At 39.0% G+C, this 14,084-nt stretch overlaps 1 long non-coding RNA gene across 1 annotated transcript; it reads right to left on the bottom strand.

Moving 5' to 3' along the window:
• Positions 1–280: 280 nt before the first annotated feature.
• Positions 281–13,202, bottom strand: LOC111093729. The gene is made up of 3 exons (XR_005383303.1): positions 12,868–13,202; positions 8,501–8,603; positions 281–4,120 (listed from the first exon to the last, which is right to left on the bottom strand). It is a non-coding gene; the product is annotated as an uncharacterized LOC111093729 (long non-coding RNA).
• Positions 13,203–14,084: the final 882 nt, after the last annotated feature.

Raw genomic sequence — 14,084 nt, 5'->3', positions numbered from 1 at the left:
TTCAGGGATCCCTGGGTGGCGCAGCGGTTTAGCGCCTGCCTTTGGCCCGGGGCGCGATCCTGGAGACCCGGGATCGAATCCCACATCGGGCTCCCGGTGCATGGAGCCTGCTTCTCCCTCTGCCTGTGTCTCTGCCTCTCTCTCTCTCTCTGTGTGACTATCATAAATAAATAAAAAAAAAAATAAAAAAAAATAAAAAAAAATAAAAAAAAAAAAAAAGGATTTCAGATATGCAAAGGAGAAACACAAGAAAAAGAAGTCCCTACTAAGGTACTCTATCTGGGAAAGTAAGTGCAATTCTAATCAGAGCCTTAAAAAAAAAGGCTATTTATTTATTAATGAGAGATACACAGAGAAAGTCAGAGACACAGGCAGAGGGAGAAGCAGGCTCCCTGTGGGGAGCCCAATGTGAGACTATCCCAGGACCCCGGGATCATGCCCTGAGCCAAAGGCAGACGCTCAAACATTGTGCCACCCAGGTGCCCCAATTAGAGCCTTTTGAAGACATTGCTGCTCTCTTTGTTGACCATTCCATAGGAGTGACTTTGGATTTTCAAATCATACAGGTCCATCCTTTTCAGATGGTTTGGTTAACCCACGTAAGACTATGTTGGTGTTATGCAAAAAGCCACTCCATAATGAAAACCTCTCTAGATTAGAGATTCTCAAACTCCAGTGCCAAGCCATAACAGTTTTCACTGGAACTTCTCTCAGATGATTCTTGAATGCTCAGTACTGGGTGAGTCAGCTCAGGATGTTATAACAAAAAACTGCAGACTATGTAGTTTAAACAACAGACATTTATTTCTCACAGTTTGGGGCTGGTAAATCTAAGATTGAGGTGCTGGCAAGGGTTGGTTTCATTCTGAAGCCTTTTCTCTTGCTTTGTAGGTAGGTGTTGCCATCTTGCTGTGCGCTCATAGGACCTCTTTTTTTGTGTGCTTGAAGTGAGGGGAAGCGAGCACTCTGAGATCTCTTCTTATAAAGGTGCTAATCCCATCTTGAGAGCCCTATCTTTAAAACCTCATCTAACGCTAATTACTTCCCAAGGATCCATTTTTAAATACCATCCTATTAAAGTTAGAGCTTCAACACATGAACTATGGAGGACATAAACATTCAGACCATAACACTGAGTGATCAGGACCCTGAGTTCTGCAGTCCTGAGTATGACAAACTTTAGGGAGCATTTCCTATACCCTTCTCTCCTAGCTCACTAGCCACATCTCTGGCCTAAGACAATAATCTTTTTTCCCCTTACCCTTGGAGGAGAAAGCCTAGAGGGACTGCTGTAGGCAAAGACATTTGCCCTCATTTTCTTTTCTATTACTATTACTATGTTTTAAAAATTTAAAGAAGTTTTAAGAATTCTTTGTTTTAAACAATAATGAGAAACCAGAGTTTCCACTTTTGTTTAGAACATAAAAAGCCATAAAAATTATCACCCTCCATACTAACAGCAGGAATAATCCAGATAGTCCTAAAAAGCATATCTTTTCTTAAGTTTAAACTTCAGAGAACTGAAGTTGCATGGCAGCTAAGGGAACTGAACCTCAAAGAGCGACAAATCCTTCTGAGGAGGAACAGGACACACAAACTCTCACCTTTAGTAAAGCCTGGGAGGAAGTGGTGGCTTTCATGTAAGCAGGTGGTGAGAAATCAGTTAAAATGTCAACAAATTCCTATGGGCCAAGTGTGGGCTAGGATATCACTTTAGAATAACTGAGAGCCTGATTCACAAGGAAGTTCACAACGATTTGCAAACTCTTTTCCATGGGCTTACCCTGGATGCTCACAAGAAAGATGGTCAGGGCAGAAGACCAGAGAGACCTATTCTTATACCTCAGAAATAAGGAGAGGTCCGGTTGCCATGAGGATAGAGGCAGGAACAGGGAAAGGGCCCATCCTGAAGGCCCAGGCGCACAGACTGCTGGACCCTTGTGGGGCTGGATTAGGAGAATCGAGAACCACCTGCAGTCCCTGGCAGGAGCCTAGCATCAAATAATAAGCAATAACGGTCTACTGCCAACAGAGGCAAGAAAGAGCTTGGAGAGAGCATTTCTCTTTGAGGCACAGGCATGCAAGGACTGACGAAAACTGAGGGTGGAACAGGAGCACCGAGAAAAGCCAACCCTGCCTCCCTGGCCCTGCAGGCCTCACCTGAAGCACAAACTCATCATTGGAAGAAGGAGACATGTGCTCTGAGGTAAGGTAACAATGAAGCTCCAACATGGGTTGTGGGTTATACAAGGGTTGGGAAAGCAGGTACTTGATGGTACATCTTTTCAATCTTTCCTGCCTTACACCCAGATTCTGTTTTGATCTGAGCAGAATGAGTGGCTCTCACTATTGGCAACCAGAGAGCAGTGAGAGCCTTCCCAAGAATGGCCTAAGTGGTGACAAGATGACTGGGAGGTGCAGGGTGGGAGCCATTAAGTAGTCATTCTGCTGCACTCATTTCTTTGGTCCTTAGTTTTACCATAACCTGTGATATTCTATAATTCAAAATCAAACTTTGGAGTGGTTATTTGTGAAGGGAAGAATCTAATTCTGGGAGTCCCGTGCCTACTCTTGCTCATTGCTTTGGTTGTTCCGATTTGCTTTTGTATCCACCTCTTCTTGGTCCTTGCACCAATGTTCATGCTAGTGCAGCCAGGCTCAGTGGCTAGAGCCAGGATAAATTAGAGGAAAATTCATTTATCATTGTTTTCAGTGGGATAATTTTTTTTCAAATATTACATGCTGGAAAACATGTATGGGTAATTTGGCTTTATGAAACTTTGGCTAAAAAAAATCATTATAACATCGATGATGTTAAATGTTAAGGTTATTTTTTAAAAACAGTATCTCCCTAGGTTCTCCAGCACATTCTCTAGCAATTCTTCTATGAAGTCTGTAAACGTTCACAAGAGGCTATAGAAAGTTGAAGAGATAATTTATTTTTCAAGGTTAAATTTACTTCTCAGAAGGCCCTCTACTTTATATTCTGTATGTGAACATAACTGCATAGTTAGGAAACACAGACTCAAATATGTTGATTACAATATAATTTCCATCACTTCATATATGAATTGCCCAAGATTTCAACTTCAAATTTAAATACAACATATGCTCAAAAGAGAAAAAAAAGTAACATTTACTCATATTGTTCCTCAGAATTTCAACTGATAATATGTTGATGACTGAATCAAACTTAGAATTCAAGATTACCTCGAAAGTGTACAGAAGCAATTTTTCTTAAAAAAGGCAACAACCACCTCAAACAACAGTTTTCTACCTAAATAATGAGTTAAAAGAAAGCAATAATTTGGTTTGTTTATAAATTATAACATAGGCCTGTAATATGAAGAGTAGAAAAAAAATGCCTTAATCTTATCTTAATTTCCTTCAAATTCTGGAGGAGCTGGAAAAAAGATAGCATTGCAGTTATAACATTTCTTTTGTTTGTAGGTGGTGATGGTGCCCAAAATAAAAGCAATTGCTACCTATGGTAGAGCTTCAGTGTACAAATCTGATGACACATTCATTTTCCAGGGAATGGTCAGAAGGATAAAAGAAATAAAGAAAAGCCCATGGCATTTCTTCTCTCTGTCCTCCTATCTTCAGATACAAGCTTTCACAGAACAATAGTTGCTGGGATTATATGTTCTGTCTTTTTCATGTCCTCCTCAGGGCAAGGATGGTCTTCCTTATGTCATTTTTGTTTTTTCAGGATAGTCCTGGATTTTCTTTTTAAGGTATTTTAATTTGTAGAAGAATGTAGCAGGCACTTGAATTGGTTTGCTGGGGCCCACACAATAGTTTAGAGCTACCCCTTGTGACAAAGACAGTTTGCTTCAAGAATTCGTTACATTCTTTCTGAATTAGTACAACTTTAATTTTATTCCAGGGTAATTTGAATGTCTAGCAAATTCTGTTTACAGTTTTTCTTTTCTTTTCTTTTTTTTTTTTTTGCATTTTTATCATCCTTTCTTTTTTTTCCTTTCTGAGCACGAGTTATATATGTCCATTATATAAAATCCAAATGTTACAGAAATATGTCTCCTAGAAGCTTCCTCAAAGACATTGGTTTAGACCAGTGGACTTTTCATTATGTAGCTTAAAACAGTCTAACTATAGTCTGTGTTATGGAGAAAGAGAATAGAAAATTAGAATGTAGTTAGGTTTCTCAGAAATTACCACAAGATACATGGACCTAAAGTTTTATATATCTCTTCTGATTCTTCTTAGGTCTTGTTCTGAGTCTATTCTCTCCTTATAAATTATGATACTACCATCTTCAATCCAGTGTAAAAAATAGCTCCAAGTTCAGCTTAAAGATCTAATGATACTGTTAGTAGTTGCCCTAAAGAAACTCATTTTGTTTGAATTTATATTTAGATTTTGAACCACTAAAAATATCTTTACTTTACCTTCTAAATGATGAATAAATATATAGACCAAAAGGTAGGCATCAGAATTGAAAAAGGTTGGTGTAATATCATTTGTTTACAATTTACTAAAGGTTAGTTAAATAATGTTTAAATAAAATATATTTAGTAGTTTTATTGTACTGCTTAAATACAGTAACAGCCTCCCTATCTGGAATTTAGTTAACCAGCAACCTCACTCCCTCACTAAGCAGAACATAGCTTGAAACCAAAAATAAAACCAAAATAGATCACATGAACAAAAGCTCTTGCTCCTCATATGTAAAGGCCTCCCAGATCCTCCCTCAAAACCAATTTGCTCTTATGCAGCATATAATTTTATTAAGTTTTATATAGCCTATGATTTTAATAAGCTTGGCTACCAGGTTTATGGCCATCTTCAAGGTTAAAAGAATCACATTAGGAGAAAAGGGAGTTGCTTCTCTATTCAGTTCTCTATTGGCTACTGTAAGAAGTAAGAACTATGAGCTTGAAGACAAAGGGAAAAGAATTTTTTAAAAAAATCTATAAATAACAGACCCAATTATCTAAAAATTTCAATTTACGTTTGGAGTAGTAACTACTTAAGTGGTCTGTTTTATTCCCTAAGAATCACAAAAACCTCCTTCACACACCCAAGATCTTTAAAGAATAATTCATCAACCGACTCAACCAATTCTTTGCTCTTCTTTGAGGCTAAAAGATGTTTTCTGAGCTCTCTCAGTGGTAGGTACTATGGTCCCACTCTAATTTCTTTTTTGAAATTGTTTTAAATTTTTTTGAATCCAGCCCTGCCATTCACAAATTCTATAACCTGAGATAAATTACTTATCTTCCAGGAATTTCAGGTTTTATTTATTTATTTACTTACTTATTTATTTATTTATGAATTTTAGTTTAATCATCAGTGAATGGTTTTAATCATCTGTGAATGAGGGTGAGGTCTACTATCTTAGGGATGTTGTGAAAATTGAATATGAAAATGAATGCCTAACTATGCACAGTATTTAATAAGTGTCCATATCATGTCACTTTAAACTAGTTACCCTCACTCTCCTCTTAATCCTCAACCACTGAATTTCTGATTATTTCATAATCATGGAAAGCTTTGACACCTGGCTCATTGGCTTCTTCTCTTTCTCACTGCTTGACATCATCCATTCAATATTCCTACCCCATTATTACTTTGCTACTTTTCAGCAGCCCATTGTCAGAGGCTGACTTGTGCCTTGGTATTGGATCTATCTCACTATTTTCCAGATCTGTTCTACATCTGAGATCTTAAATTCAAAGGTAGGTTCTTTCTGTTATTGTCTCCTTTTCCTCTACTTTTTCTTTGCTTGCATCTGTATTTGCTTTCGTAAATATAGTTCAATAACTTCCTGTCTTCCAATATACAAAGTCCACTTTTTTACTTTTTTCTCCTACCCAGTCTACACCTGCTGACCCAAGACTTCAAACATTCATGCAGTATTCTCTTCTCCCTTGCCCCTTGCCCTTCCAAGGTACCACCCTAAAAATTCCTTATCTGTGTACAATCTAACTTTTCTGTTCATACAAGTCCTTTATTACATATATTTGTTGCAAAATTTTCTCTCAATCTATGTTTTGCTTAATCATTATTTTAGCATCTTTTGATGAATAGAAGTATTTAATTATAAGTCCAATTACCAAAATTTCTTGTATGGCTAGTACTTTCTATCTCCTGAGAAATCTTTGCCTACTCCATAGTCATGAAGAATTTCTCATATATTTTCACTGGAAGTCTTGCTTTTATATTCAGGTCAAAAATGCACCTCTAATTAGTCACTGTATATTGTGTGAAGTAGGGGAAAAGGCTTATTTATTTTTTTCATATAGTTATCCAGATTTTTTTGGCACCATCTGTTGAAAGACCCTCCTGCCCTCACTGAATTGTTCTCACACCTTTATGGAAAGCAGTTGCTCAAATGTGTGTATCTCTTTATGGATGTTTTATCCCATGACATTAATTTATTTGCCTTTCTCTATACCAATACTACCTTTAAAAAACACATCTCTGGATTTTTGCAAATCTGCATGTCTTGTTATCAGACATACTGATGGCCCTTGTTCTAGATTATTTTTTCAAAGATATTTATATAGCAAATAGTCTTGAAAATCAGAGATAGTGTCCCCCTTCAGAATAAAAGGTAGGCTTGTTTATTGTCTACTATAATAAGTATAATAAAGATAATGTTTCCTTCCTAGGCAAAGGTCAGGCAGGCTCACTGTCTAATGTAAAAATATTTCTGTTCCCTCAACTCGGGATTCCTCTCCTGTGTGTTCAGTTATCATCTGACGCTTTTTACGTCATCCTGTGGGAACTCCTGCTCAGTGAACTGACACTAATGCTGATAATCTGGCTATAATTATTGCCATGAATAATAAGGTCCTTTACCTCTGATCCGAGTGTTATGTGCTCTGCCAGCATCCTTGAAGAGTGAGGCAGGCTACAGATCCAGCATATGCGCTGCCTTGGTGAACTTTTCATGTGTATTTGTAAAGAATGTATATTCTACCTTTATTGGATGTAGTGTTTTATAAAATCAATTAGTTTAAGTAGGTAACTACTATTCAAATCTTCCTCATACTTTTTTTTTCCATCTAGTTGTTCTATCAATGGCTTGGAGGAATTTTAGAATCCAACACTCTATTTCATGCTTTTAGTTTTTGCTTTGTATATTTTGAAACTTTGTTAATAGGTGCATACATATTAATGCCTGTTATGTATTTTTAGTAGGTTGATTCATTTTAAACTATGAAACATCCATCTATACCTGTGGTAATATTTCTTGTCTTGATGTCTAAATAGCCACTTAGATTTAAAATCTCTGATGGGGGCAGCCCGGGTGGCTCAGCGGTTTAATACCACCTTCAGACCAGGGCCGGATCCTGGAGACCCGGGATCAAGTCCCATGTCGGGCTCCCTGCATGGAGTCTGCTTCTTCCTCTACCTATGTCTGTGTCTCTGCCTCTTTCTCTTTCTCTTAATCCGGGGACTTCGGGGCCACACCCTGAACCAAAGGCAAGACACTCAACTGCTGAGCCCCCAGGCATCCCCCACTTTTTTTTTTTTTTAATTTACAGAATAAAAGAAAACAAAATAAGCTTTCAGGCAAAATTACAAAAATCTGTCTAGATTTCTCCTGAAGAAGTCTGTCAAAATTTCTCTTTACCTAGATGCATCTCCTTCAAGACAGGCAAATTCCTGACTCATTAACTGCTACTTCTCTTATATAAGTTAATTATAGTCTCCATTTATTATTTGCCATGATCTGGTACCTTTACTTCAACAAACGAAGAAGCAAAGCAATTTGTCTCAGGTAAAACAGCTTAGAGGTAGTAGACCAGTATTTAATCTCAGGCCTGTGTGACTAAAGCCTGGAAGTAAACACCCTAGAGAACCAGAACCCTTTCTGTTTTCATGCTGTTGACTATTAACCTAGACGTTAGCCTACTTTTGGTGATAACCACGGATCATAAACACAGAACTTAAAATAAGTACTGTTGCTAGCTGTTTTCCAACAAAGCCTTCTTACTGGTGAATAAAATCTCCATATGTATTTCAGCTTTTATCTGTAACATTTTATTATAATCATTTCTTATGGGAAGATTAAAAATTCCTTGTAATAAAAGCAATGTCTGGCATTTGTAAGATATTATAAGACATTTATAATAAAAACAAATGTCTTATAAACTCCTTTAAGCTGCTTGAAGAAATGTGTAATATGAAGGCAAATTATTAGTGGTTGAAATTTTCCACAAATCCCACCAGTTGTTTTAAACGCAATCTCACGGTAACAGTTTGTTCAGCCAAGATTAACATAAGCCAATATACACATTTGTAGAAAAATTCAAACCAATTACTTTGAGAACACTGACATATTTTAGATTAAAATGCCAAAAACTCAGATTTTCTTAATAATTAGTTACAAAATGACATTTTTTTAGAGAAAAATTGTCCTTAAAAACACCTCCATGCACTTATGTTACATCTATTATACCAGATATTAAGTTACATAAATGGGCAAAAATAAGAAAAGCAACTAATCTCAAAAGTTATAGCTCACGTTTTTCTTTTCTAGTTGACATATGAGACAAGTTGTCTTAAAGGTCATTAGCCACGTGTTCTGCAGATAAATCTCACAACTGTTGCTGTTTAACTTGGCAGGGCTGTAAGTATTAGAAATCTGTGATTGAAATCCTGGAAGTTTTTGCAAAGTCCTAAAGCTTCAAAATTTGAACCTATGACAAAGATTGTTCATGTTTTTATTTTGTAAAATAAAAAAAAATAGACACTCCTGGCTTTTTTTTTTTTTTTTCTCTTCAAATACAACTACAAGCATCCCTTTCTTGGTTTAAGGAAACATATCTACCCATATATACCAATTCAGTGGGTTTATGTGATTCTTATTGGGACTTCGGGAGAATGGGGAGAAAGCCATCAGAAATATACCTATTACCTACTTTATTTTGTAGTCAGAAGATTAAGGAAAATATTAGAGAGTATAAGGCTGAATGAGTGTTAAAAGAATATTTCAATATGAATGCTAGGTAGGGACAAGCTAAAATTATTATAATTTCAGGTGCTGTATGCATGGAAAATTTAAACTACGATATTATAGCAAATCAAGTAGAGCATTTCAGGAGTTATGTATGCTGATGAGTAGAAGAAGGAACTTTAGGGATAGATCAATAGAGCAAATAGACTTTAACCATGAATGTAAAACATGTACTGGAATTTGTGGAGTTCTTATTCCATCACAACTTGGTGCAATCTTTCAGACCTGTATTTCTTGAGTTCTCTTGGCCTGGGACTAATCTCCTGTCTTCTTAAATACCTAGAAGAACGGTATTCTGTTTATCAAGGTCAAGGTAACATATCACTCAATCCTTCATCTAAATGACTGTCTTACTTCTTGTCTATATCATTAGTTTTCACTACCTTGTGGCTACTCCTGAGCTATTACCTCAAAGTGCAATTGAATTCTTAAAATTTCCAGGGCAGAAACCAAATCCTTTACTGCTTGATATACTCCCAGAGGACTAGTATCATATATGAACTTTAAAATTCACTGAAACCTATCAGGTAAACATGGCTGATGGAACAAATGTGTTCATCTCTCTGCTTTCTCCCAAATTTCCAGCAAAATTATAGGAAGGAATAAAAAAAGGTACTGGTTTATACAATATAAAATAATGAGAGTGGGAGAAAAGATAGCAGTGGACTAGAAAGATAAAAATTGAGGAGATATACATGTAGATGGAAGAAACATTGCCTGAGTTTTTCCATGGTTTGACAAATGAATAGGTTGGCACTTTGTTACCTCTCTCTGCTTGCTTTTAAGATTCATCCTCCCCTACACTATTAAATGTTTCTTAAGGTATTCCTGCTTCAGAAACTGTGGAAAGGCTCAGGAAGTAGAGGTTACATTTAATCAAAAGGAGGGGTATTATGGTCTGCATATCTGTGTTCCCACTCCCCAGATTCATGTGTTGAAATCCTAACCCCCAAGGTCATGGTATCAGGAGGTAGGGCCTTTGGGAGGTGATCAGGTCATGGGGGTGAAACTCTAATGAATGGGATTCGTGCCCTTATGAAAAAAGCCCCAGACAGTTCCTGGGTCTCTTCCACCACATGGATACACTGAGAAGTCTGTAACGTGCAACCTGGAAGCAGGCTCTCACTGGAATCCCACTATGCTGGCACCCTGCCTCTGAACTCATGCAGGTACCCAGCCTCCAGAACTGTGGGCAATACACTTCTGCTGTTTATAAGCCACAGTCTATGGTATTTTGTTACACAGCCTGAATGATGAGGGGTAAGATGAAGACTAAAAATGAATGAATTGGTTTAAGATCCAAAGTAGGATTAGACAGTCTGCTAAGTACCCATGCTTGCTCCGTGCAGTGGGTGCCCATGCTTTTGTCACCTCCGGAGGAAGTGAAAAATTTGGTTTCAGAAGATTTAACCACAGGACTCTAGACTTGTGATTGTCAGGCACAAAGATAGATGTGGGTAAACTGGCTAACTCAAAGCAGAATAGATTAGGTGAAAGTGTGTACTGTGAATGATGAGAACACATCCCTCCCTCCCTCCCTCCCCTGCTCAAATCCCAGAAAATCAGCAGTCACCTCCTCCCTGAGGCAAGAATTGTTAGGACATTTCTGTGAGGAAATTAAAGAGCCACAGAGACAATAACCATACACATTGACATTTTTGTACAACCTAGCAAAAAGCTAGCTAGCCACCCAAAGCCCATGGTGAGGTGCAGATTCTCAACAAGCTTTGCCATCTCATGGAGTTTCCAATAATCCTTAATGTACATCACCTTCACATATGAATGGGCCATCAAGGATTCCCTGTCAATTGGGGAATTCCTCCAGCAAGAAAGATAGCAAAACAGAGAAAAAGAACTTGACAAAAATAGAAGCAACCCAGAAATTAGACAAAAACTTTCAAAACACCCTCAGAGAGACAAAATGATGCTATTGTTATAAAATAAGAACTACATGCTAAAGTAATTAAATGATTGGACATTAAGGATGACATCTTAGAAAATAAAAACATGGTATTTGAAATTAGAAAAAAATTCACTACACTGATTGGGAGATAAAATCAAGGAAACAGAAAACAGAATAAAAGGATAAAAGGAGGGAAAAGATAAGAAAAATCAAGGATTGATCCACTAATTTTATGTTTAAAAGATGATCCAGAAGGATAGTATAGAGAAAATGGGAAGAAAATTTCCTAACGAAATAATGGAAGACAATTTCCATTACTGAAGGCTATGAATCTCCACATTGAAAGTGCCTTTTTGAGGGAAGCTTGGGTGGCTCAGTTGGTTAAGTGTATGACTCTTGATTTCGGCTAAGGTCATGATCTCAGAGTTGTGAGATCAAGTCCTGCATGAGGTGCTGTGCTGAGTGTGGAGCCTGCCTGGGATTCTTTTTCCCTCTGCCTTGGCTCCCAGCCATGTTCACTTTGTCTATCTCTTAAAAAAAAAAAAAAAAGAAAAAAAGAAAAAGAAAAGGAAAGAAAAAGAAAAAAAAAAGAAAAAGAAAAAGAAAAAGAAAAAGAAAAAGAAAGGAAGGAAGAAACAAAGTAAGAAAGGAAGAAGGAAAGAAAGAAAATGCATTTCAAGAGACTTGGATAATTAATTAAAACAAGAAGAAAAAAGTAACAAGATAGACCCAAACCAGGATAATGAAAGAATTCTAAAATTCTCAACAAAAGAAAACAAACATAAAAATAATTAGAACTAAGAAAAACATCAGATTTTTCAACAGTCATCTGAAGCCAAGAATATCTTAAAAACCGTGATGAAAATGATTTCCAACCCTCATACTCTATTCACAAATTACAAAGAACTTGAGAGAACGATACGGTATCACTTTCAAGCAAGTAAGGTCTAAAAACGTTTCCTTCCCATTTCCAAATTTTTAGGTAGTTACTCTAAAATGAGTAGTTAATTCAAGAAAAAGAGGAAGACACGGAATCTGGAAACAGATCTAACACTACAGAAAACTGAAAGCAGTTCCCCAGATGACGGCCCAGGCAAGTGCCAGGATGCAAGGTGTGCAGCGAGCCTGGAGAGCAACACGATAAGGGAGGTCAGAGCGACTTCAGGAAAAGCAAACAACAGATAGATACCTTGAAAAAGAGGTCCAAGTAATGTGGAAAAGCGAGACAAGAGCTGTTGGAAGCTGTGCGAAAAATTAGCAATGGACAATAAAGATAAAATTGGTTTTTAAAAAAGGATTGTTACCTCTAGGGGAAAATGAAATTTGTTTTTTGTTTGTTTATAAAGTTTATGCACACGCTATAAGAAAATGGAATTTGCTTTAAAAAAATGTAATAGGGATGCCTGGGGGGCTCAGCAGTTGAGCACCTGCCTTGGGCCCAGGTCGTGACCCCTGAGTCCCGGGATCGAGTCCCATGTGGGGCTCCCTGCATGGAGCCTGCTTCTCCCTCTGCCTGTGTCTCTGCCTCTCTCTCTGTGTGTCTCTCATGAATGAATACATTTAATAATAATAATAATAAATGTACTAGTACGTGGTCTGCCAAAAACATTAATGTAGATTACACATACTGACATAATCAAAAGTTATGACATGTTTGGTTTTGTGCGATGGGGAAGGAGAAAGCAGGGCAAGACTGCTAACATCTTCATAGACGAGGAAGTTAAGAACTCATGTTTTAATTGAAAAATCAAGGCATGACACATTAGGTACACTTTTCAACATGAAGTTAAGTGCCAGGAAAAAAAAAAAAAAAATAGAGCCATCGTGTTGAAAGTGACTGTCTTGGGGGGGGGGGGGTGCTCAGGCTTGGTTAGAGGCAAGGAGCCGTTCTTATTTTAAAACTTTAAACTCTTCATACATCACTGTGATAAATAGGATAATTAACAGGTACGTTTTGAATCTTGGGGGTTACCTTATTTCCAATGAGAAGGGTCCATTGATCGTACGTTGGTGCCTAAAGGTGTCCAAAGGTCTGTGGTACCCTAAGGGCCAGGTGAGAAAGGAGAGCATCCTGTATCCCTTCACCCTGAAATGAAATGTCGCCCAGCGTGGAACCCGGAGGCCTCCGCAGTGCCCGGTACCGCGCTCCCAAAGCTGAGTCCAGGGGGCCCGACCCGCTTCCAAACAGCGTCTGTAAAAGCAGCCAAGGATGTTAGGAGACGTGAGGCTGAGGATCCCTGTTGGGAGGAACCCTCCTAGGCTTTGTCCTCGAAGTCCCCGCGTGGGACGTCTTTTCTCTCGGCACTTCCGGTATCTCTACCCGCCCGGAAGGACTTGTTTCTATTGGTGGAGCTGAGGGAGGCGGAGCTGCGCATGCCCGGTTCTGCTCCTTCCGCTGGGCCGGGGAGCGCGGGCTCCCGGAGGTGGGCAGGTGGAGGGCTGCGCCTCGGTGCTGCTGCTGCTGCTGCTGCTGCTGCTGCTGCTGCTGCTGCTGCTGCTGCGTCAGGTAGCGTCTCTGTCACGGGGAGGCCTGAAAGGGGAAGCCTGGCTGGTTCGCTGTGCGTGGTCGCCGGCCCAACAGCCGCAGCTCACGGTGAGGGGGCCCAGTGTGGCCCGGTGCCGGCCCCACCAGGCTCTCAGGAAAGCCGATGGATGCTCTGGTCCCCGCAGCCGACCATCCCCGCCGTAGCTGCTGGTCCTTAGGCCGACTCTGACTCACCACGAACCCCACCAGGTGTCTGGCTGTGCTGTCCCTCCTCTGGCCTCGGTCTGCGGGGTTTGGAGCGGTCACCCTGCAGGCGGAGTGTGGCTGCCGGCCACGCTGGAGGACCTTGAATCACATCCTTCTTTGCCTTACGGGGGTAATGAGTCAGTTGGGTAAGGAGAGAATTTCCTTCACCTGCGGGTTGACCGCATGGAGACTATCAAAAGTCACCCACCGAAATACAGAAATAACATTTTTGGTTTCCTGTCCTGAGAAAACATCGAAGTCAAGAATATGAGGATCCGGGAAAGTGCAATGTGGGTGAGAGTGACATATGTACTTTCCTGTTGTGTCTCATTAGGAATTGGCTTATATAGCAAACGTGCTGTGCGATGTAAAATTATTGAGTATTTTCTATGTGCCAGGCAATGTTTTATTATTATTTTTTATTTTTTGGGGAGTAGGATTTGGGGTGCGGGTAGGGG

Source organism: Canis lupus, chromosome 33 (genome assembly GCF_011100685.1).
Source record: "Canis lupus familiaris isolate Mischka breed German Shepherd chromosome 33, alternate assembly UU_Cfam_GSD_1.0, whole genome shotgun sequence".
NCBI classification, from domain to species: Eukaryota; Metazoa; Chordata; class Mammalia; order Carnivora; family Canidae; genus Canis; species Canis lupus.
This window is presented reverse-complemented; position numbering and strand designations above follow the sequence as displayed.